The following is a 23,862-nucleotide window of genomic DNA, read 5'->3' as shown; positions in this document are numbered from 1 at the left end:
GCAACTATTATTTATTCATTTGATGATTATAGCAACTGTGGAAGGTCTTTTATATAGTATCTGCAGTTTTACAGTTGAGAAATAGAAGGAGAAAGGAACTTATATTATTTACCCAGGGATATAGATCTAGTAAGTCAAACTCAGGTTTTCCAGACTGCAAGTCCTGTACTCTGTCCTCTGAGCTGTTAAACTGGTAATGGATTCTTTATGCATATCCCCAGTATTATATTGATTAGATTAAATTTCACCTCTCTCCATGCTAATTATCTCATAAGGCATAACTTCTCAAATATCACTAGTTTCTAAGTCCAAACTAGTCCACTTAAGTATTTAATCTTCATTAACATAAGGTCCTCATGAACTCATTAAAAGACTTCACCTAAATATCTGTCCAGATTTCTGAGAAAATTCCAGATTCGTAGTTCTTTTTGTCAGGATAAAGAACTGAAACTAAGAAGGTGTCCATCAACTGGAGTGTGACTTGATAAATTATACTGTGTGAATGGAATAGAGTATGATTGCTGCAGAAGAAATGTTGAAAGGAATTATTTCAGAAAAATCTGGAGAGAATTTTGTGCTCTGCTGCAGAGTGTAGTGAACCCAAAGAGGAGAACAATTTATCCAACAACAAAAATACTGTAAAGACAAATACTTTAAAAGGCTTAGTACTTCTAATCAACCCAAATTGCCCATCACAATTCCAGAAGACATAATGAAACATGCCACCCATTTCTTGTTGGAAAGACAAGGATCTCAAAGTGAGATTGAAGCAAACTCATTTTTGTTTTGCTTCTTTTTTTAATATCTGTTCAAAGGGAGAATTTGTTGGTTATATTTGACTATACAGATTTGTAGCAGGGGTGCTGTTTCCTTGTTTTCTCAATGGGGTGGGGATGGTGGGATGAAGAGAAGGAAGAGCTTCATGAAAATAAAGTAAAATAAAATTTTATTTTAAAAAAGATAATAGTGGTCAAAACTAAAAAAAATAAAGAAAATAAGGAAGAAAAAATTGAAATATTTAAGAATTCTGATCAATGCAACAATCAACCATGATTTCAGAGGACAATGATGAAGAATGCTATACACCTCCTGATAATCAACAACCATTTATTAAGTGTCTTTTATATTCCTAGCACTGTGATGGTTTCAAAATATCGAATAAGAGGAAGATTTAGGGGCATGATCAATGCAGCAATTTGTTTTGCTTTATTATTCATATTCCTTAGAAGGGGGTTGTTCTTCTTTCTAATGGAGGGTGGTTTGAGAGGGAGAATTAGTAAATGCAATTTAATTTTTTAAAGAAGAAACAACCCAGTAAGGATGAAGTTGGATCAATACCCTAAAAGGAAAAAAAAAGAGAGGAAATGGAGATAAATAGATGGACAGACAAATGGAGATACAGAATCAGATAATCAAAGAAACAAAAAGAGACTGAGAGTCTCAGAATGAGAGTAGAAACAGATGCCCAGACACAGATCATTGAGAATGACAAAGACATATTAAGAAAGAGAAAGAAAGACTGAGAGAGACAAAGATAATCAGAGATTAAAAAAATAAGAAGATAGTCAGAGAATAAAAAAATAAGAACAGAAACAGATTAAAAGACTCCAGAAGGCAATAGAAAAGACGATTTATATGGAGAAGATACACTCAGTGAAGTCCCTGTGGAGGTAGGATAAGGAAAAATATCTTTCAACTGATTGAGTAGTCAGTGAAGATATCTGGTTGTCCCAGAGTAGGCAGATTCAGGCGAAGTGATATGAAACCAGATAGCTAGTAATTTAGAAGTGAATAGGAGGCGAGGAAATAGCCACAATTAGCCAAGAATACCTTATTTAGGAGTTTTGTTATGACGAGGAGTTAAGCTATGGCTCCAAAGTTTGAAGAAATGGCAGGGGTAAAAGAAGGTTGCATGTCTGTAGATGCAGGAACCAGTCAGTGCATGAACTAGAGCTTGACAAGAAATGACTGGTTTAATGACAAGTGATAAGGAAATGTTAGAGAAGAAATCAAGGACAATTGATTGTAAGTCTCTTGGAGTCCAAACTGAATGCTTACCTGCTCAGGGAATCAAAATGATGGTGGAGAAAATGTTATAGGGTGGACTAGTGTTAGAAATGGTTCATGAATCCATAATCCAGCGGGATTAAAATGGATTTTATTAAGATAGCTTAATAAAATAGCACACCTCCCTCCTTCATGGTGGGAAAGAGGGGTCCAGTTAGCATTTCTTAAAGCACCTACTATGTATCTTCAATTCCTGTGCTAAATGCTTTGAACAGGAAGCAAAGCAAAATAGCAAAACAAAAACACACACAAATACTGTTCCTGCTTTCAAATAGCAGATGGTCTGACCAGGGAAACTGTGCAAACAGCTATGTACAAACAAGGGTTTCGAATCAGAATGGAAAATGAGCTAGAGACTCCGAAGCAACCAAAGGACAGTCGAAATCTTATTTGGAGGAGATAGACAGGGATGCCAAGGGCTGGGCAAGGCGGGTTTCAGTTGAAGCTACACTTTCGAAAGGAATGTTCTGATGGATGAGATCCAGATCCTTTGAAGTGCATGAGGATAGATTCTTTACTGTTGTCACTTCTTTTCAGAATAAAAGCTCTTGGGGCCTCTTTCCTGTTCGAGTCCATGCATTGGACGTGTTAGTCACTGTGTTGTTCGTTGAAGTGAATTGGGGTGAAGCTGAAGATCTGAGAATGAGACCCAGCAAACAGTCAGAAATCCAGAAAGAATGATATTTAGAAGTCCCTCGCATGCAGGTGAGGAAAATAACAGGGCATTTGGAGAGAAACGCTCAAAAGAGAGCTGCGTTGGCCGGGAATCGAACCCGGGTCAACTGCTTGGAAGGCAGCTATGCTCACCACTATACCACCAACGCTAACTAGTTAGAATATACTTTCTGCTCCGGTTCAGCACTGCTCTTCCGGAGCTGCACTAGAAGAACCCGGTCGCCCAGGCTCCCTGGGCAGCCGCTCTCCTAATTCGAAACCCCCAGTATGCTTAGGGCTCCTGCAACGCCCGGTGTCCGAGCTCGTCGGCTACAGTCCAAATCCATTCCGGCCAGCGATCCGCCGGGGGACAGCAGATCGGGGCTGCGCCGAGACGGGTGGAGCGACTGCGGACACCCGAGCTTCGTGCCCACCTCTACGCAGGCAGGCCAGCTCGAGTCCGCCAGTATCCCGGAGGGAATGAGCAAAAAGCAAAAGAACAAAGCCCACCAGGCCGGACCCAGACCGCGATTCCGTTTTGCCCACTTTGCGTCCTCACAGGTTTGCGAGTGAGTGGCACCGCGCGATCTGGCTGGGTGCCACCTGCAGACAAGAGCGCGCGCATTTAGAGACTGGGCAGTGGGGTGAACTCCTTGGACTCAGGAATTTGGAACTTGGGGCAGCCAGCTAGAACAAGCTAGTCGTGAACCAGCCAGACGCTGTCCCTGCTGAGGTCAGTCACTGAGCCCTAGATCTGTAGTCTGGCTTGCTGTTCGCTCTGAAACAGAGGGATTGGGCAGGAAGAGAGTAAAGCAACCACCGTTACTGCGCGCGAGACCAAGAGTCCTTTGGGTTCCTGGTGTTGGAGTCCTAGGTGGGGAGGGTGCAGTGCGAGCAAGGGGTCAGGTCAGTCTTTGGCAAGGACTCACGCGTGTCGGGTAGCCCGGAACAACCTGTTGCTATAAATGCACCTCTTGTACAAGGAAAGACTTCAGGGACTCGGTGGAGAGGAGGTACAAAAGCAAACACTCGCCGGAGGGGAATCGAACCCCGGCCTCCCGCGTGACAGGGGGGAATACTGACCATCATACTAAGGAGGAAGCTGATACAAGACCTTTTTCTTGTTTGTATTCCTAACTCTAAAAACACACTTCCCATTTGGTTGACAGTGTCTTCTTGGGGAGGTTCTTGGAATTCGCGGTTCTGGAGCTAGACAAAATGTCAAGTCTCCTCCCCCCCGCCCCCGTCGTCTGTTCCAGTCACCGGATCTCGTAGCCCACCCCGAGAGTCCCCTCCGCAGCCATTCTAGCCTTCGTTCCTTGTTCTCCAATTCGCAGATTCTTTGCTGGACCGATTTTTTAGAGACCGATTTCCAGAAGAAGAAATTCTTCAACTTGGCGTGTGCTTTAGCGCGCGCCTCTGTGTGTGCCTGGCCACTCTGACGCAGCCTCTGGACTCTTCAGGACAGTTTTTTAGAATGCAAAAAATGAAATTCAATACATTTACAACGAAACTAATGGTGTTGAATTAGAATTCTAAATGTGCTTTTAAAAAACGGAACCACGTTCAAGGACATTAGGGTAAAACTCTTGTCCTTTCCAGTTTTCAAGGAGTCCAGGGGAAGTAAAACGGGGGGGGAGGAGAAGATACCGACGGAGGAGGGGATTGAAGGCGGCGCGTGAGGATATGTGTTTGTGTGTTTGAGAAAGAGGGGTGCAGGGTGAAGGGGCTACAAGGAGGATCAGTTGATTGCTCAGAGACCTCGGCTGCTCCTTTGGATAGGTCCCTTCCCTCCTGTGCAATTTTCATTTCTGCTGCAATGTTGATCTGTATCCTGTCCTATAGAACCCCCCCTTTTATTTATTTATTTAGAAATTTATTTTTCCATAATTACCTGTAAAAACAATTTGAAGCTTTCATTTTTAAAACATCAGTTCATAATTCTCTCCCTTCCTGCCCTCCACTCCCTTTATGCCCCCCACTGAGAAGGCAAACAATTCAAAATAGTATATACATGTGTAATCATGCAAAAACACATCCATATTAGTTGTGCTGTGAAAGAAAATACACAAAAGAGACTCAAGAAAAATAAAATAAAAAGGTATCCTTCAATCTGTATTCAGATATCATCAATTCTTTCACTCGGGATGGATAACATTGTTCATTATAGGCCTTCAGATTTGTCTTCAATCTTTGTATTTCTAAGAACAGCTAAACTCATCATCTTCTAATATTGCTACTACTTTGTACACACTTTGCCTCACTTTTTGTCTCTCCAAGGTTTTCCTGCTCATCATTTCTCACAGCAGACTTGTATTCTATCATAATCACATACCACAATTTGATCAACCATTTCCTAATTGATGGGCATCTCCTTAATTTTCAGTTCTTTGCCACAGAAAAGAGCTACTTAAGTATTTTTGTACACATATAGGTCCTTTTTTCTTTAAAAATCCCCAGCTTTTTGAACATAGACCTAGTAGTGGTATTACGAGGTCAAAGAATATGATGATTTTACCGATCTTTGGGCAAAGTGGAATCACCCCCCCCATTCTTACCTTCCATCCCCCAACACCTTTTGGAATGGTCTCCCCCAGTCTTGCTCCCCACGTGGAAATCTTCTCCGAGCTTCTAGACTCCTCCTAAACTTTGCCTCATAGGCCTCCCGGTGGACTTAACCGTGGCATACCTATTCTCCACTGAACTCTGGTCGCAGCTAGGTTGGTCCCCCCAACTTTGGAATCAGTTTCCTGGCAAAGTTCTCAGGAGACTGGACGCTGTGCTAGAACAGGTCTCGAAGTTTTTCGTTCTCTGAGTAGGCTTCCCACGTGTTCACTCCCCGTTCCAGGGTCCGGGCAGCTAGTACTTGGTTCCCAGAACACGCTAGGGGCCTACTTATTGGAAAAAGGACTACCCTAACGAGAATGGCTTCGGGGGCGAGCTGTGTGTTCCCTAAAAACACAGGGGCAGGACGGTCTGGGAGGCAAGTGGGGGAAGGTGAAGCCAGAGACAATTCAGGGAAGAGACACGAGAGGGTAGGATTAAGAGAGGGATGGATATATTTGGCCCCGTTGGAGAGTTTATGTGCTGGCATAAAGAGGAGGCTGGGAAGGCACGCAATGTGTGTGGAAGAAAGGTTCTAGACCCTTGGACTTTAATAGACAATGTTGGTACCAGAGTGACGGATTGTAGCAGGTGAAAGGAGTTGGGTGGGGTGAATTGAGACTTTTGGATTTAGGATTTGGTTCACAGCAGATATCACCAGAACCTACATTGGGGGAGGGGGGAATGGTGAGTGAAGAGACTGCTGCGAAAAGTCAGGATGGCCGAGCGGTCTAAGGCTCTGCGTTCAGGTCGCAGTCTCCTCTGGAGGCGTGGGTTCGAATCCAACTTCTGACATTATTTTTTTGCCTTCCACTTTGGTCCTGATCCCACTTCAGCCTTACATGAGAAAGTGGGAACGACTTGCCCGATCCCCCTGACTCCACCAACACGGGTCTCTTCTTTCCAACTGTCCTTTCATAGGCCCATTCACCTCGTGCGAGGGGATGAATGAAGGCTAGGTGTAGGAACCGTGACCTGACTGAGCAACAAACTGGATTTTTATCGGAGAGTAGATTGGAAGAAAAACGTATACTTGGATAGCTTCAGGTACTGGCCATCAGACTTTCTTGGAGGATGTGGTGTAGCAGCAGTAGGAGGAAAAAGAGAAAGAAACAAAAGAGGTGGAGGGACAGGAGGAAGAGAAGGAGAACAGAGGAGTACGTAGGAGGAGGAAGAAGGGGGTGTGTGAAGAGGAAAGATGGCCAAGTTAGAATGAGCACATGTGTTAAATTTTGGACTTGCAGCAGTCTGCCAGAAATCTCCTGTCTCCACGAGGACCTGTAATATAGCTGAACAATAGCAGTCTTCTGTGGGTGGTTCAATGATGCTCTTCTCGCCTGCCACATGGGAGGCCACGCTTCTAACAAAACTTTATCGGTCAGTGTATGGCTGCCCAAGGTTCACCTTTTGGACAGCTCCCTGCAGGACCCTTGACTCGCCAATGAGGGGCGCTTCTCTTGCTCATGACTATCATATCCCTTACCAGTCCCTAACCACTTCTTTGCGGAGGCCCTCCAGGGCTCATAATAGAGGATCGCTCTGGGCAAAACCTGTAGTTGAGTGACCACTGGGAGTCCTGTCTCGTCTTCTCCAGCTTTCATCCCAGCATTCCCTTTAACAGGTTGCCAGCCCAATAGTTTGGTGGTGGTGCTCTATTCTTTTTTTCCTTTCTCACTAAGGATTTGGAGAGATGCATGCAATAAGTGAACGTGGAGGGGAAACGAAGCAAAGCAAACACACAATACTTTCTGAGATTAGTGCTCATTAGAGTACCTTGTAAAATGACTTTCCCTGACCGGGAATCGAACCCGGGCCGCGGCGGTGAGAGCGCCGAATCCTAACCACTAGACCACCAGGGAATACAAGAAGACTTTTTTCTCTTCATCCTATCTAGCACTGGGTTGTTACATCACTCCACATCTACAATTTCTCGGGACTTTTTGAACCCCTCTCTCTCCCTTACACCATTCTCACTTACCATTCCATTGTTCCTACTAACCACGTCTCCCTAACAGCTATTCCTTTCCTAGGTTCTATTTTTTGTCCTAAATGCTACCACCCCTGCTGCCTGCCTCCCATGAACAAGGAACATTCACAAGAAGAATTCAAATCCCAATGTTCCTGGACCCCCAACCCCTCCACATTCTACACCATAATGTCTGCTGCCCTTCCTTCTTTTATTCATTGGGCTTCATCAATTGCTCCTTCGGTTCCTGTGCCACACTTTTCTCTCTGCTGGTTCTCTTCAGATACCTGGAAATTTTTGTCCAGCCTCTTCTCTTCCTTTGGTTAAGTAACAATCCATTTGATTTTGCTCTGGCTGCCTGTTTCTTTTCTTTTCTAGGTAATATCAGCTCCAGCAGTTTGCCAGGAGGAATTCCGATTGAGCTTGGTTGTGCCTGAGAGAATCCATTTCCGACCCCCCCTCCCCAGATTTTCTTACGTGACTTCATTTTAAAGTGTTTGCAACCACGAATCCAAGTAGCTGGATCCTCCGGGATGGGCATGGTGGTGTTGTTGCTGGTGATGCTGGTGGTTCTAGTGGTTCAGTGGTACTAGAACTGGTTAGTATTCAGGTCAAGGTGCTTAGGCAAAGCCCAGTGCCCTGTCCCATTTTAGAAACCCTCAAGAAGGAGGGCCTCCCCCCACTTCCATCAAGCATAATCCATATGAATGATTCCTAGTTTTTCTTTTCTTTTTTAAAATTATGTTTTACTTTTCCTAATTACATGTAAATATAATTTTAAACTTTCGTTCTTTAAAAGTGTGTGTTTCAATTCTTTCCATTTCTTTCCTCCTCTTTCCTTGAGAAGGCAAGCAATTAGATATAGGTTTTATGTACGTGGTCATGCATATTTCTATATTTCCCATGTTGCAGAAGAAAACACATAAAAAAAAGCAAGAAAAAAGAAAATAAGAAATAACTACTTTCAAACTCCAATTCTTTCTCTGGAGGTGGATAGCATTTTTCATTATAAGTCATTTGGTTTTTATCCTATTGCTGAGATTAATTAAGTTATTAAAAATCCACCATAAAACAATATTACTGTTGCTATGTACAGAGTTCTCCCTTCTGCTCACTTCACTTTACATCTGTTCATGTAAGTCTTTCCAGGTTTTTCTGAAAGCAACTTGATTGTCATTTCTTATAACCCATTAGTATTCCATCACAATCATATGCCACAATCTTTCAGCCATTTTCCAGTTGATGGGTATTCCCTTGATTATTAGCCACCACAGAAAAGAATTGCTATAAACATTTTTATACATATAGGTCCTTTTCCCTTAAAAAAAATCTCTTTGGGAACATATCTAATTTGAGACTCAGAGGTATTATAGCAGTTTTATAGTTCTTTGGGCATGGTTTCAAATTGCTCTCCAGAATAATAGTTGGATTAGTTTACAACTGCATCAACAGAGATTAGTATCTCAATTTTACACATGCCATCCAACATGTGTCATTTTCCTTTTCTGTCATTATCAGTCAATCTAATCGGTGTGGGGTGGTATTTCAGAGTTGTTTTAATTTGCATTTCTCTAATCAATAATGCTTTGGAGCATTTTTTATGACTATAGATATCTTTAATTTCTTCATCTGAAAACTGCCTGTTCATATCCTTTGACCATTTACCGATTGGAGAATGACTTGTATTCTTATAAATTTGATTCAGTTCTTTGTTTTAGAAATGAGTCCTTTATCAGAAACATTAGCTATGAAACTTGTTTCCCAGCTTTCGGTATTCCTTTTCATCTTGGCTCCATTGGTTTCATTTATGTAAAAACTTGGTAATTTTATATAGTCAAAATTATCCATTTTGTAATTTATGTTCTCTATTGCTTGTCTGATCATAAACTTCTTCCCCCTCCATAAATATAGCATATAAACTATTTCTTCTTCTTCTCTTAATTGGCCTAAGGTATCACCCTTTATGTCTAAATCCTCTACTGTTTTGATAATCTGCTACTATTAATCACCTTCACATTTTTCCTTTGATTTTCTTGATATGAATTTTGTTCTTATCTGTGAAATAATCTTTGGTATCTTGATTTTTATGGCACTGAATAAGTAAATTAATTAAGGTAGAACTGTGATTTTTATTCCTTTGAATCAGCTTTCCCATGAGCAATGAATATTTTTTTCAATTGTATAAATCTAACTTTGCTTACATGATAAGTGTTTTGTAATTGTCTTCATATAGTTCTTGGATTTTTCTTGGCAAATCAACTTGCAAATATTTCCTATTGTCTATAATTACTTTAAATAGATTTCTGTTTCTATCTGTTACTGCTAGTCTTTGTATATAGAAGTGCTGATTATTTATGTGGCTTTATTTTATATCCTACAACTTTGATGAAATTGTTAATTATCTTAGTTTTTTAGTTGATTTTTCTAGGAATCTTTAAGTATATACTCACATCATACAAAGAGTGCTATTTTTCTTTCCTCATGTACTTTTTTTTTTTAGGTTTTTTTGTAAGGCAAACGGGGTTAAGTGGCTTGCCCAAGGCCACACAGCTAGTTAATTATTAAGTGTCTGAGACAGAAGTGTCTGAGACAGGACTCATGTACTTCTAATACACAACTGAATAGTACTGGTGAAAATGAAGATTTTTGCTTCACCTCTGATCTTATCTGGAAGGCTTAGTCCAATTACAAATAATACTTTCTGATGCTTTTAGAGAGGTATTATTTATCATTCTAAGGAAAACTCCATATACTGGAATGCTTTCTAGTGTTTTCTTTTTAAGCAGGGATATTGCATTTTGTCAAAAGTTTTTTTTCTGAATCTGTTGAGATAATTATATGATGTCTGTTGGTTTTGCTATTTATATGTTCAATTATACTGAAATTTTTTCTAATATTGAACCAACCCTGCATTCCTCAATTAGTTTTATAGTTGACTTTCTAGGAATCTTTAAATATATCCTCACATAATCTGCTAAAAGTGATATTTTTCTTTCTTCATTTCCTATTTTTAATTCCCTCTATTTCTTTTTCTTCTCTTATTGCTATAGCATTTCTGATATAAATCCTAAATAAAATACTAGAAAGGAGAAAATAATCTCTGTGATATATTGCTATATTCTCCTTTCTAGTATTTTTAAAAATAATTTTGCATCAATATTCATTAGAGAAATTGGTCTGTATTTTTATTTCTCTGTTTTTGCGCTTCCTTGTTTAGGTATCAGTACCATATTTGTTTCATAAAAGGAATTTGTCTAATTTTCCAAATAGTTTATGTAGTATTGGAATTAGTTTTTCTTTAGATGTTTAGTAGAATTCACTTGTGAATACCTCTGGTCCTGGGGATTTTTTTCTTATGGAAGTCATTGGTGGTTTCTTTTTCTAAAATAAGGTTAAGTAGTCTTCTTCCTCTTCTGAAGCTTTGCCTATGCATATAGCTATTTTGACTGGTCTGGATTCTTCTAATTTTGTGTCTTGACCTTCTTCCTTGATCTACTACCATAGTCACTTTCTTTGGTCACCTTCTTCTTCTTGGTTTGCTCATTTTTCCAACCTATTTTTTTAACTTTTAACTTTATGTTAGAATTGGATAACATTCTCTGGGTACAGAGGACTCCATAGTAAGCGTCAGACCTTCTTGCTTCTATGTTCAGGTCTAGTTCTGGGGTGGGGGGAGTGTTGTTTTTTGGTTCTTCCAAGGCAGTATGATCTAAGGAGAGGTGTCTCTATAGAGGCACTATAGAGTGTCTTAGTGTCTCTGTAGAGGCACTATAAGCATGCTTCCTTTCCACAGAACTGTGACCAGGAGTCTAGCTTCCCTACAGCAGCAAGCACTAGCATTCAAGAGCTCCTCTTTGCCCTAGATCTGTGACCCTGATCCACCTATGGGCAATGCAACAGTCTTGCACCCAGTTTAAGGGAAGAGGCCCCTGAAATCCCCTTAATACTAGTTGTTCATCCCCTTACCATCTCTGGGCTGAGAGATCCAGAAGTCACCACCATCAGGACCTGCTGTTGGCCTGCTCAGGAGTAGTTATCTCTGCACAGAAGCTCTTTCCTATTTGTCTACCAAAGATGCAATTCCTGAACAAGATCTCATGTACTGATTAGGTACTCCATTATTCTTCAAATGAAGTGGAATGAAGTGAGGTTGAATTTGGTCTCCAGACTCAGTATTCAGTCAGACAATGTGAAAGATCTAGGGAATTTTTGGAAGACAGAGATAGAGGGGTCACTCTGATGCCTCAGTTGGGGATCGTGTGCAAAGGAACCTCAAAGAGAAATGACATTAAGATTAGGGACATGGCAGAGGGTTAGTGAAGAAGAGAAACCTTCATATCTTTGTGCAGTGGACTGCAGTGTGGCAAGAGAACCTTGTGCATGAATTCTGTTGACTGGAGGACAACTGGACTCACTTTTGTACCAACCAACTCAGACTCCCCACATATGCCCTTGCAGCTCTGCCAAGGCCCAGAGAGAATCTTTGGCTGATCTCTTGTTGATCTACCACCAAGAACCAGCACAAGAGTCCTGCCCACAACTCCAGTCCCCTAACTCGATCCTCAGGTGAGCAAAGGCAGTCTAGAATTCCTTTAGGCTCCTTGGCAGCCGTCCTCCTTGCTTGAAGGCTTCAGGCAGCAAAAGGTTCCTGTCACTGGCGGGGGGGGGGGGGGGGGGGGGGGGGGGGGAGGTGAGGCAATGGGGTTAAGTGCCTTGCCCAGGTCATACAGCTAGTAAGTGCCAAGTGTGTCTGAGGCCGGATTAGAACAGGTCGTCCAGTTATAAAGACTGGTACTCTATCAGCTGAGTCACCTACCTGCCTCCAGTTCCTGCCGGTTCCTGCCACTTCTGCCAGAGATGCCCTCTGTTGTGTGACCCTTTCAGTTATATCCATTGTCCCAGGCCCTCGACTCCATGCTCTGGGCTACAGCTTCCGGCAATCATTACAAGCAATTCGCAGCTGCGAAGTTGGTCAAAGTGGACTCCATATACCAGACTGTGAAGTTGAGGAAAAGAGGATTCCACATACATCACGCAGGCAGGACAGCGCTAGCCTGCCACCAGTTTTCTATGAGGTCCAGGAGAATTGGAACAAGAACGGGTGTGGTATGGTAGTCCAGACCCTACGACTGCTCCGGGACCAATCTGTGACCTTCATGGTTGCCACCACTCTTGTCCCTCCAGTGCTTTGCACTAATCCCACAGCGACCATACTGCCACCAAATGGTTTCTGGTCGGGTTGGGTTGGCACACGTTAGCGTGCGAGTGGCACTGTGTGTTCTAGAAATGTTGGCTGCCTGCCACCGGCAGGCAAGAAGAACGCGTTCATTGGGAGTGGCATTGAGGTGAGCTCTTCGGGCGTAGGGATGGGGCACCTGAGACCCACTCCTGGGGGGCTGGTCTCGCAGGTGCACTCTGAACAACCCCGCCCTGCTGAGGTCGAACATGGTTCCCTTTTCGGTACTGAGATGGGGGCAAGAGGGGAATAACACGAGCTCTGCTACCACGCGCTTTAGAGAGTGCCTCGGACTTCTGGGGATGGGCTTTTCCTCGTGGGTGAGCAGGGTGTAGAGAGTGCACAAGGTCAAGGCTGGGTTTGGCAAGGATTTGGGGAAAGTGATGCGGGTAACACTGCACAACCTGTGTCAAAAAACCAAAGAAACAATAAACCATGTTTTCCTCTTGGAGAGACTTCAGTGGCTCCGAGTCAAGAGCTACAAGGTAGGGTAGTGTGCAAAAACAGCACCAGTGAAAAGGCTGCTCCTCGGCCTCCTGCGTGACCCGCGGGGAGACTGACCACTTACTAACGAGGAAACCACTACAACGAAGAAACACAGAGAGTCCCTATGTCCTTACCCACCTTCTCTGCCTGCTTAACTCACACTGCTCTTGTTCTCTCTGTTCAGCCTCCGCAGCTGCCCTGTGTTTTGTTCCTTGTTCACCAGGACCTCCATCCTTTCCCGAAATGAAAGAGGATGACTTCCAAAATAGTTTTCTCTTAGCTTTTGAGTTTAGTGCGTGTTAGTCCGTGTTTGTGTTCGTGTCCGAGTTGAAAGAGACAGAGCCAGAGACAGGCAGAGAGTGAAAGAGAAAGAACGACCGACTTCGAAAATTTACTTCTCTCAGATTGTGAGTTAGTGCGTGTTAGTCCGTGTTTGTGTTCGTATCCGAGTGTGAGAGAGACAGAGACAGAGACAGAGACAGAGACAGAGACAGAGACAGAGACAGGCAGAGAGTGAAAGAGAAAGAACGACCGACTTCCAAAATTTACTTCTCTTAGATTGTGAGTTAATGCGTGTTAGTCCGTGTTTGTGTTCGTGTCCGAGTGTGAGACAGAGACAGAGACAGAGACAGAGACAGAGATAGAGACAGAGACAGAGACAGAAACAGGCAGAGAGTGAAAGAGAAAGAACGACTGACTTTCAAAATTTACTTCTATTTGATTGTGAGTTAGTGCGTGTTGGTCCGTGTTTGTGTTCGTGTCCGAGTGTGAGAGAGACAGAGACAGCTCGGAAAATCTCCAGCAATCTCCCAGGAGTTTCTTCTCAGGATAACGGTTTTGAATGCATGATGAAATCCAATAGATTCCCATCGAAACCAGTGGTATTGAAAGAGTTATCAACAAAGGGAAATTTTTCTAATCACGTTCAAGGATAAGCACCTCGTCCTTGCGTGACACCCTCTGGGAGGCTGGCAGATATGTTCAGCTCTGCGGGAGCAAAATGGGGGACGAGAAGGGAATCGGAGGCGACGGATAGGGGAGTTGTGACTGAGACAGCTGTGACTGGAGATCGATGGGTCATGGCCGGGAGGATAGTCTTTTGGGGCCCTTGTGTTGGCATGGAGAGGCAGGCGGGAAGGCGCGCAGCTTTGGTGGAAGGATAGTTTTAGACACGGGTACTTTCTTGGGGCGTACCGGTGCCTCGGGGGACATTCGAATTTGTGTAAAGAGCTGGATAAACTGAACAAAGAAATCGGAAATTACAGCTGAATTGCTTGTGAATTCACTAGAGGGGTGGGAGGAGGGTTAGAGGAGCTGAGTCAGGATGGCCGAGCGGTCTAAGGCGCTGCGTTCAGGTCGCAGTCTCCCCTGGAGGCGTGGGTTCGAATCCCACTTCTGACAAGCTTTTTTTTTTTGTTCTTGGTCCGGGCTACCAACTCAGTGTTACTCAGACAAGTGGGATCGCCTTCCCGGCTTGGGTCTCTTTCTCCGCTAACAACAAGGTGCATCTCCCCAACTCATTGACCTTCTTAGGCTGAGCCTCCACCGGCTGGCGTGTGGAGGAACGGCGTTCAGTCTGAGCATCCAACTGGACTTTTCCTGGAGGGGGGACTGGAAGAAAAACGGACATAAGGAACGCGAATCTATTGAAAGTCAACAAAATTGCCTCAGATAACTTCTGTTCCTTCAGGTCAATCGAAGGACTCTTCTCGGAACAGGTGGTGTGGCAGTAGAGAGAGGAGAAGGAGGGAAGGAGAAAGGGAAAGAGGAAACAAGAGGAAGAAGGGGGAAGGAAGTAAGAAGCGGAGGATGATGAAGGGAGGAGGAAGAAGACAAAGAGCAGGAAGAGAGCAACTGAGGAGGGAGTCGGTCCAGTAAGCTAGGCAGAATGGCAAAAGTTGTAGGTTAGGATGAGCACATGTTACGTAGACGTTGGGTTTCGGGTGCAGCCCACTGGAAGGCTCTTTGTCCTAGGCATCAGAGACGTAGCAGAATAGCTTATGTACGCTTAGCATGGGTGGTTCAGTGGTAGAATTCTCGCCTGCCACGCGGGAGGCCCGGGTTCGATTCCCGGCCCATGCAAGATAGCAATTTTAGCACACTGTCTCCACTTGCAGTTTACCTACCTTTGGCCACCTTTTAGACAGCTCCTGTATTGTATTGTATTTCTGGCACTACCATCACCCCCAGCTTCTCCCTAACCCTGACATTCCTACCACCCCATTCTTACCTTCTGGAGGCCAGACAAACCTGTGGCTCCATAAGGTTCACGAACAACAGAGAAAACCCTCTTTCCTGGGCAGATAAAGGCCCAGCCTTCGGACAAAAGTTGTTCTGGCCTACTTTGTTCATGCTCCCCAATCACACCAGACGGCCCCGCATTTCCCATTCAGCCTTCTCAATCACACCAGTCCCCTATCCAGAGGCCCTGCATTTCCCATGTCAGTTTGCCAGCTGTTCCTTGCAGTGAGGACTTGGCTAGGTGAATCGGGAAATGAAGGCACAATAGGAAGGGAGAGGGACCGGAGGTGATAGGCAGGTTGCTTTGCCCAACCGAACAAAGGTGAACTACGTGGTGAAAGAACGCGCATTTTCCTTGGTGATTGTGGACGAGATAAAAGAACATTCCCTGACCGGGAATCGAACCCGGGCCGCGGCGGTGAGAGCGCCGAATCCTAACCACTAGACCACCAGGGAACACACAATATATACCATTCCCTCTTCATTCTGTATTATAGTGACGTTCTACATTACTCTTTTCTTTTTTTTAGGTTTTTGCAAGGCAAACGGGGTTAAGTGGCTCTCCCAAGACCAAACAGCCAATCTGCATTGTTCTTATGTCTTCAGTTTCCTCCAGGGACCCACTGGACCACCTCAGGACCACCATCCCCGAACCTTTATCGCCGCCTCCCTGTAGCTACTCAACCACACCAGCTGCTTCTTTCCTACACGCGGATCCATACTCCTAAATGTTACTGAGAAGTTTTAGTAGGGTCTGCATACATTGTTATTGATCCTATTTAATTGATAAATGTCCTCGTAACTACCTAAATTCTTTATCTTAAACTTATTTTAAAAATTCAGCTGACCTCTGATAAGTGAAGTTTAGAAATCCAGTTCTGATAATCACTGTTCTAGTCTTACCTCAAAGAAATCCACTGTCCTTAGAGGCTGTAGATGTAACTTCAGGGAGTCTGGACAATTATCTTTACACTACCAAGCTCTCTTTCAAAGATGTCCGATTTGCTATCATCCAAATAATCTGTTACCCTGTCTCTACCCTTGTGGGTGAACTCAGAACATTCACATTTCTTAGTCGAAAGAGGAAAGGAAGGGACCGTTGTTAGCCCCTCATCTCCAAATTCCAACCAACTATATTGTCCCTTCCCCCAGCTATCCAGACAATCATCATTTCTCCATTTCTTCAAGCACTTGATACAAATCATACATTTTCCCCGCTGAAGAAATGTTGTACTCTCTTCTGTCCTATGAAAGAGAATTCTCTTCCTATTGGGGACATTCTCTTTGCTGAAGGAAATCTAGATTGAATAAATGGGTAAATTCGATCTTTACTAATAACATGGTCATGCTCCCTACGTTTTGCATCACTTTACTAAATTTTCAGTTTAATGCTACCTCCCTCGCCTGAACAAAGAATTGACAAAAGAATTCAAATTCCAAAGCTCTATCTACTCTATCTTTCCCCTCCTGCAACCACTTCTCATTCCATGCTACCTGCTTCTCTTCCCCTTTTATTTATGGGGTCTCTTCAGCTGCCTCTTAGTTTAGTTTAGTTTTTTTATAGCGCACTAACAACCTCTCTCCTGTCTCTTGTATCCCCATTCTGCGGATTAGACGCCTTAAACTCCCAATGCCCCAAATTCACGCCTTCCTTCTTTTCCTAACTGGAGATGCCACCAATATCCTAGGTTCCCAGCGTGCTAAGCTAGATGTCGTCCTAGACTTTTCACTTTCCCTTACCCCAGTTCTTCCTCCTCCAAATGCAAATAGTTCTAGACAGGTGGACTTCCTTAGACAATGCTGAGGGAGAAGCTAGAGCGGGTGGAAAGAGCGGGGTGACGTGAAATAAAAGGTTCTCTTTTTGGTGTTACCACTATTTTCCTCAGAATGGAGGGAGGGAAGGAGTTCGAGTAAAGTGGCGGTGGCCGAGTGGTCTAAGGCGCTGCATTCAGCCTCTCCTGGAGGCGCAGCTTCGAATCCCGCTTTAGATGAATTTCTTTTACACCCCCCCCCCCCCATTCCTGCCACTGCCTCAATTCTTCCTGAGGAAATGAGATCGACTTACTTACCTGGGGCCCTGACTCCCACCAGCATCAATCGCTTTCTCCCCAACTCAAAACCGAGCCTCCAGGTGCCCGAGTAAGGGTGAAGGCTTTGTGGAGCTACAGTGGCCCGACTGAAGAACAAACTGCAGGAAAGGGAGGAAGAGAAACCGACTCATGGAGTCGGGCCTTTTGAAACTCCCCAACAAAATTTCTTCAGGTATTTATTTCAAGTCTCAAAATCGGGGAGAAGTTGATGTAGCAGCAGTAAAAAAAAAAAATCAGGAGGAAGGAGAGAGCAGAGGAAGGAGGAAGAGAATGAAGAAAAGGAAGAGGAAGAAAAGAAGGGAAGGGAGTGTACCGAGGGGAAGAAATAGGAAAAGGAAGAGGGAAGCAAGGCGAAGAAGTCAGATTAGGATGGGCACCTGATGTGTCAAATTCCGGCTCCGAGCCCTGGTCTACCAGAAACCTCAATGTGTCCGAGAACATCAGAAAGGTTGCTGTGAGACCCTTAAGTTATCTCGCATGGGTGGTTCAGTGGTAGAATTCTCGCCTGCCACGCGGGAGGCCCGGGTTCGATTCCCGGCCCATGCAAAATTAAGTTTTTGGTTGCCACCCCATCTCTCAAACAACCCTCCCTACCAGTGAAGGAAAACCAACTCTGACCTCATATTACAGAGAAGGAATTTGCAAACCATTCCTCCGACTTCACCAAGAAAATCCTTAAAACGAGACTGAAAAAAGACCCCACTTCTATAAGGCACTCTATCTTTCGATACTTTTGAAGAAAAGTGAGGCAAAGTTTTGGGGCTTGAGATCCAGCACCCAGCGGGAATACGGGAAAGATGCATGAGAGAAACAAGCTGACTCGTACATCCGGCTTGGGGAACTCGGCCAGAGAGCTCCAAAGTGACGCCCAATGAACGGAGCATGGGAGAGGGCAGGTGCAGGCAGGCCAGACTAGAGATTTGTTGTTCCCAGGGCTCTCTCAAGGTAGAAAGTCATCTCCCATTGCTGATGCAGTCATTTGGTAATGGGGCAAATGGCCTCATCAATATAAAAGATAACACAAGCAAGCTTTGAGGACGAGGGCAGGGTAAAGCATTGCACTGGTCGGGAATCGAACCCAAGACAACAGCTTGGAAGGTAGCTATTTATGCTCACCACCAACCCAGAGACCCTTTGCTAGCTCCTCTGCCGAGGCCTAGGGAGAACCTGGCACTTCTGCTGATTGGTCAGCTGAGGCCATCTCAAGGATGCTCTTCCCAGCTCTACACACACGACCCCAACCCAGCCCCCAGTTCCTTTAGGTTTCTTGACAGCTGCCCTCGTTTGCCCACAGCCTTCAGAGCCAAGGGGCAGCTTGCCACCTCGGACAGCCTATTGCTCCCTCAGCTCAGTTACACTTCTTGTCCCAAACCTCTGCTCCTAGTTCCTAGAATTTGAGTTAAGGTTACAGAGAAACCAGTGAGCTGGTTTTCCCTAAGAGGCTGGCACCTCACTGTAAAGCAGCATTCTATGGGGTTCCAGGGCATAAGAAGCAAAAATCCGTCCCAGGGACAGAGTATGGAGGAGAGCTCTTCTGCTGAGCACCAAAGTCCAAGACCAATCTGAGGTCAGGACACAGTTCTTGACCTCCTCCAATTCTCTGTTTGCCCTCCCCCCATAGCCCTCCCCTCACCCCTGCCACGGAGTTCTCCTGTGACCGAGTTCTGCTTATGTTGTGTCCACTGGTGTTTCTGAGTGAGCGGGACTGAGTGTCTCGGGATACAGGCTAGGGCCAACCTGAAGGCCAGAGTGCAGAAGATTGCAAGATGAGCACTGGGGTGGCAACTCTCTGGAGTCAGGGGCTGGCGTGCTGGGCCTTGGCAGCCCTAACTCTGACTCTGTCTCCAACTGAAGCAGGACTGCTGTGAGAGGCCCACAGGAATCCTCGGGGGAGATCCAGAATATTACCCTGGTTCTAACTGGTGCTTCCTTTTCCGGGGAAAGCTAAGATTGATCCACCTCTGCTACAATGAATGACAGAGACGCCCTTTGGTACCTGTGATGGGAGGAGAGCCTACCAGTGGATACACCTGTCAGTCAAGCAGGAAGCTTCCAAGGAACCCACGTTTGGGGTGCTCCTGAGAAGAAGCTGAAATTGGCTCTTGGCTATATCTAAAACCACTAATATGTTGTGGACAGATTTTGATCACCAAGGGAAGAAAAGGAGCAAAATTGGTTTGGTATCTTGTGCAAAAAAAAAACAACGTAGGAACCTCCCCGTCGGGGAATCGAACCCCGGCCTCCCACGTGACAGGCAGGGATACTGACCACTATACTAACGAGGAAGACAGCAATGCGATCACACCTCTACACTCGAGTACCTGGAATCAGATCTTTCATTCTTCCCCACCAGTTTCTTGTAGGCGGCTTTTTTAGATCCAGTCGACTCGAACTTTAACAAACGACATAAGTAAGCGTCTTGCTTCTTCCCTATAGTTGCTGCCTGCTGCCTGCCGGTCTCTCGCTACCTTTTCCCATTGTCCTCCAGTTCGTCCGTTGTTTTTCGGAATTAGACTGATTTCCAAACGAAGAGATTCTTCAGTTCACACCATGCCATCGTGTGTGCGTGTGTCCGTGTGTTTGGCCTTTCTGAACGTCTCCAGCAGCCTATGAATTCCTTCTCAGAATAGCATTTTGAATGTTAAAACTGAAAGCCAATAGCTTTCCAGCAAAACCGATGGTCTTGAGAGCTTTCAATGCTCTTTAAAACCTTTAACCACGTTCAAGGACACTAAGGGTAAAACTATCTCCCTTCTTTGATACCCTCCCGCAGTTACTTATGGATTAAGGAGACTCTGGAGTGGGTGAAGTGGGGGTCGAACAGAGATGGAGAGGATACCGCAGGAGTAGGAGGGGATCAAAGGAGGCTCGAGACGAGCCTCGTGTGAGAAAGGGGTGCTATTGAAGGAGCTGCTCCAGGAGGCTGGTGGGTGATGGGCAGGCACGTGCTGGGGCCACAGGGTGGAACAACTGGTTGATTAGGGGCCTCATAGGCTTCTCCTTGAACTGGTCTCTTCCCTCCTGGTCAGTTTTCACTTCCCATGAAATGCTGATCGGGTCCCAGTTCGTTGTCCACTCCATGCTTACCGGATCCGCCCTTCGTTCACTTGGAAATGGTCTCCCCCAACATTTGATCGACGGTAGAAATCCTCTAAGAGCATCTAGGCCCCTCTGCTCTAAGCTTGGCCTCCCAGTAGATATGCCACTTGCACAGCTATTCCCCAGCGTATCCTGGTCACTGACAATGCGAATCAGACAAAATCAGGTTTCCCCCACTGGAAACTGGACGAGGAAAGAGAAAGTTTCCATTTTTTTTTTTTTTGCCTTCTCTGAGCCAATCTCCACTTGTATCCTCAGCACCAAGGACAGGAAGAACCTTTGCTTGTCTCCCAGCGGGTGCTGCGTACTTGATTGATGGGAGAAGGGAGTCCAGAGAAGAATGGCCTCGAGGCTGAGCTGTGCATTTTCCCCAAAGAGACAAGGGTAAGGGGGTGATCGACCCCTTTGGAGAAGGTCAGGACACCGGCTGTGAGAGGCCCACAGGAAGTGGAGAGTAAGAGGCTCAGGAGTCCGGATCTAACGAGAGCGTTTGTTCTGGTGAGAGTCTTTGGGCCCCGCCGGCAGGAGGCAGGTGATGGCAGCGAGAGGCGGTGGAGAGGCTCACATCATGGGTAGCAGGGTAGTTCTAGACGGGTGGACTTCCTTAGTGCTGTTGCCAGAGGGAGAAGTTAGAGAGTGGGGAAGGAATTAGGTGAAGTGAACTGAGAGGTCTGACTCTGTGGTTGTCTTGCACTATTCTGGTTAGAGTAAAGGGATAAGAATTTTAGAGTAAACTCGGGACCTCCAAGTAGTCTAAGGCGCAGAGATCGTCTCCCCTGGAGGCGTGGATTCGAATCCCACTTCGTTCACTTTTCATTTGCCTCTTTGGTCCTTCATCCTCGCCGCTGCCTCAGTTCTACCCGAAGAAGTAGGAGCGATTTGAGGCGGCCCTTGACTCCACAACATCAATCTTCTCCCCGACTCAAAACCTTTCACAGACCGGACCTCCAGGTGCCTGAGAAAGGATGAAGGGTCTGTGGAGCAACAGCGGCGCGTCTGAAGGACACACCGAACTTTTCTTGGAAGATAGGAAGCAAAACGGACACAGGGAACCGGGACCTTTTGCACCTTCCGAATAAAGTAGCTTCGGATACTTATTTCAAGGCAATCTGAAATTTTCTGGGAGAACGTGATGGAGAAGGAGAAGAATCATGAGGTAGAGAGGGAGGGCAGGGGAAGGAGGAAGAGAATCGAGAAAGGAGGAGGAGGAGGAAGAAAAGGAAGAGAATAGAGTGTATCGAGGAGCAAAAATGCAAAAAGGAAGAGGGACGTCGCGGAGGAAGGAAGGCGAAGATGTCTCGGACGAGATGACATAGATTAGGATAGGCACTTCAAATACCGGCTGAACCATAGGCTACCAAAGACATCACACGTCCAAAGAAGTGTCAGTGCAACTTCAAGGTCGTCTTGCATGGGTGGTTCAGTGGTAGAATTCTCGCCTGCCACGCGGGAGGCCCGGGTTCGATTCCCGGCCCATGCAAAATAACGTTTTTAATCGCCACCCCCATCTCCGGGTCTCCTCAACCCTTTGCAGAGGCCAAAGAAGACCCTGCCACATTGACCTGGTTCCTTTCTTGGACTTTTAGACTATCCTTTGGAGAAGCAAGTGGAATATTTCTAAAGAAAAAATAAATTGTATCAGGGAGTGTCAGGCATGATCATACCTTGTATGCAACCATTTTCTTTAAATTCTTGTGAAAGGAAATGAAATGAGGTGTACTTTGGGATTCGAGATATTGGGAAAGATGCAGGGGATATCGGAGGAGAGAAATAGAAGTTGACTCGTACATCCGAGGTGGGAAACATGGCCAGAAGGTCCCAAAGAGAGATGCATGGGGTGGGGGGGGTGGATGCAGGAGAAGAGTCTTCTTCATACCTATGAATAAATAGGGCTCAGCAGTGCGGTTATAGAAAAGGGCAGCGCTGGCTGGGAAGCGAACCCAGGTGAACTGGTTGGAAAACACCTATGCTCAGCACTGAATCACTTTCTTGAACACTCCTCGCTGTCTCCTCTGCCAAGGACTAGGGAGAGCCGGGGGCAGCTCCCTTTGCTGATCCGTCGGTGGAGGCCAGCACAAGGATGCTGTCCGAAACCCTACTCGCTCCCCGGCTCGTTTCCTCCACAAGACCGGAACCCAGCTCACAACTCCTCTAGGCTCCTTGACAGCTGCCCTCCTTTGCCCACAGCCTACAGAGCCGACGTGCCTCCTGCCCCTTCTGACAGCCTGTGGCTGCTCAGGCTCAGCTCCACCTCTCTTGGGCAGGTCCCAAGTCTCTGCTCCTAGCTTCAGGTTCCCACCCCTTACTATACCTGCAAGGGCTGCAGCAGAGGATGTGGGTTAATGCTACAGCCAAAGCTGCGGTCTGGTTTTCTCAAAGAGGTTAACACATACCTTGCCACTAGGATAGCTTTCCCTGGTGCCTGGGGAAGCAAGAACAGGTCCCAGAGATGGATCAAGTACCAGGTCCTTTCTGCCATGGTGAAAGTCCAAGACCCACTGGACACCAATCTGTGACCTTTGCTGGATTTGGTTGCCACATTTTTCTTGCCTCCTGATTGCCCCTCTACAGTCCTCTACGACCCTGCCCAGGGGCCTAGCAACTCTGTCCTCACCCCTGCCATGGACTGGGTTTTGGTCATGTTTGCCAATGAGCAGCCAACTGAGGGTATAGGGATGCTTCCTAGCCCAACCTGAAGGCCAGATGGCAGAGGATTGTAAGCTGGACATTGGGGTTGAAGTTCCTCGGAGCCAGGGGCTGGGGTGCTGGGCCTTGGCAGGCCTGACTCTAGCTCCACCTGGAGCAGGACTTCTGACAGTGACCTACAACGGTCCAGCAAAGAGTCTTGGTTCTAGTTGGTGTTTCCAGTTCCATAGGTGAGGGATTGATGGCTTAAAGAGAGGCCCACCGAGCTCTGGCACAGTGAAGGTGAGAAAGAGAGGGCCTTGGGCACTGGTGATGGGAGGAGGATCCACAAGTGCACCACCAAGGATGAGACAGCAGGAAACTTCCAAGGAACTCGCGAGAAGATGAAGAAGGAGGCTCTTGGTTGTCTAAAGCCACTAAAGTTTCATTGTGCTTGGAGAGACTTTGGTCACTGAGGGGAGAGAAGGAGCAAGATTGGTTTGGTGTCTTGGTGCTGCAAAAGGTAAGACCTCCCCGTCGGGGAATCGAACCCCGGCCTCCCGTGTGACAGGGAGGGATACTGACCACTATACTAACGAGGAAGTTATAAATTGCTTCCACTTACACCCTTGAGTAGCGCTAAGCATACACTTCGCTCTTCCCCCCCCTCCTCCCAGTGACTAGTTTATGTCTTTTTAAGGTTTGGCAGATTCGGACTTTGACAAAACACAAAAGCCTCTTCCTTCTCCCCTCGCTCTGCTGACTGCCCATCTGAAGACTCTAGCTCCCTTGGG

At 45.8% G+C, this 23,862-nt stretch overlaps 9 non-coding genes across 9 annotated transcripts; 5 read left to right on the top strand and 4 right to left on the bottom strand.

The window, feature by feature from the left end:
* Positions 1 to 2,819: 2,819 nt before the first annotated feature.
* On the bottom strand, positions 2,820 to 2,891 carry TRNAG-UCC (transfer RNA glycine (anticodon UCC)). Its single transcript has one exon. It is a non-coding gene; the product is annotated as a tRNA-Gly (tRNA).
* Positions 2,892 to 6,037: 3,146 nt separating this feature from the next.
* Positions 6,038 to 6,120, top strand: TRNAL-CAG (transfer RNA leucine (anticodon CAG)). Its single transcript has one exon. It is a non-coding gene; the product is annotated as a tRNA-Leu (tRNA).
* A 992-nt stretch (positions 6,121 to 7,112) lies between these two features.
* TRNAE-CUC (transfer RNA glutamic acid (anticodon CUC)) lies at positions 7,113 to 7,184 on the bottom strand. Its single transcript has one exon. It is a non-coding gene; the product is annotated as a tRNA-Glu (tRNA).
* Positions 7,185 to 14,331: 7,147 nt separating this feature from the next.
* Positions 14,332 to 14,414, top strand: TRNAL-CAG (transfer RNA leucine (anticodon CAG)). The gene has a single exon. It is a non-coding gene; the product is annotated as a tRNA-Leu (tRNA).
* A 610-nt stretch (positions 14,415 to 15,024) lies between these two features.
* Positions 15,025 to 15,095, top strand: TRNAG-GCC (transfer RNA glycine (anticodon GCC)). Its single transcript has one exon. It is a non-coding gene; the product is annotated as a tRNA-Gly (tRNA).
* A 543-nt stretch (positions 15,096 to 15,638) lies between these two features.
* Positions 15,639 to 15,710, bottom strand: TRNAE-CUC (transfer RNA glutamic acid (anticodon CUC)). Its single transcript has one exon. It is a non-coding gene; the product is annotated as a tRNA-Glu (tRNA).
* A 2,109-nt stretch (positions 15,711 to 17,819) lies between these two features.
* TRNAG-GCC (transfer RNA glycine (anticodon GCC)) lies at positions 17,820 to 17,890 on the top strand. The gene has a single exon. It is a non-coding gene; the product is annotated as a tRNA-Gly (tRNA).
* A 1,667-nt stretch (positions 17,891 to 19,557) lies between these two features.
* On the bottom strand, positions 19,558 to 19,629 carry TRNAD-GUC (transfer RNA aspartic acid (anticodon GUC)). The gene has a single exon. It is a non-coding gene; the product is annotated as a tRNA-Asp (tRNA).
* A 2,223-nt stretch (positions 19,630 to 21,852) lies between these two features.
* Positions 21,853 to 21,923, top strand: TRNAG-GCC (transfer RNA glycine (anticodon GCC)). The gene has a single exon. It is a non-coding gene; the product is annotated as a tRNA-Gly (tRNA).
* Positions 21,924 to 23,862: the final 1,939 nt, after the last annotated feature.

This window comes from Macrotis lagotis, chromosome 2 (genome assembly GCF_037893015.1).
Source record: "Macrotis lagotis isolate mMagLag1 chromosome 2, bilby.v1.9.chrom.fasta, whole genome shotgun sequence".
NCBI classification, from domain to species: domain Eukaryota; kingdom Metazoa; phylum Chordata; class Mammalia; order Peramelemorphia; family Peramelidae; genus Macrotis; species Macrotis lagotis.
Note: the sequence above shows the minus strand (reverse complement) of the source record. Positions and strands in the feature narration are given on the sequence as shown.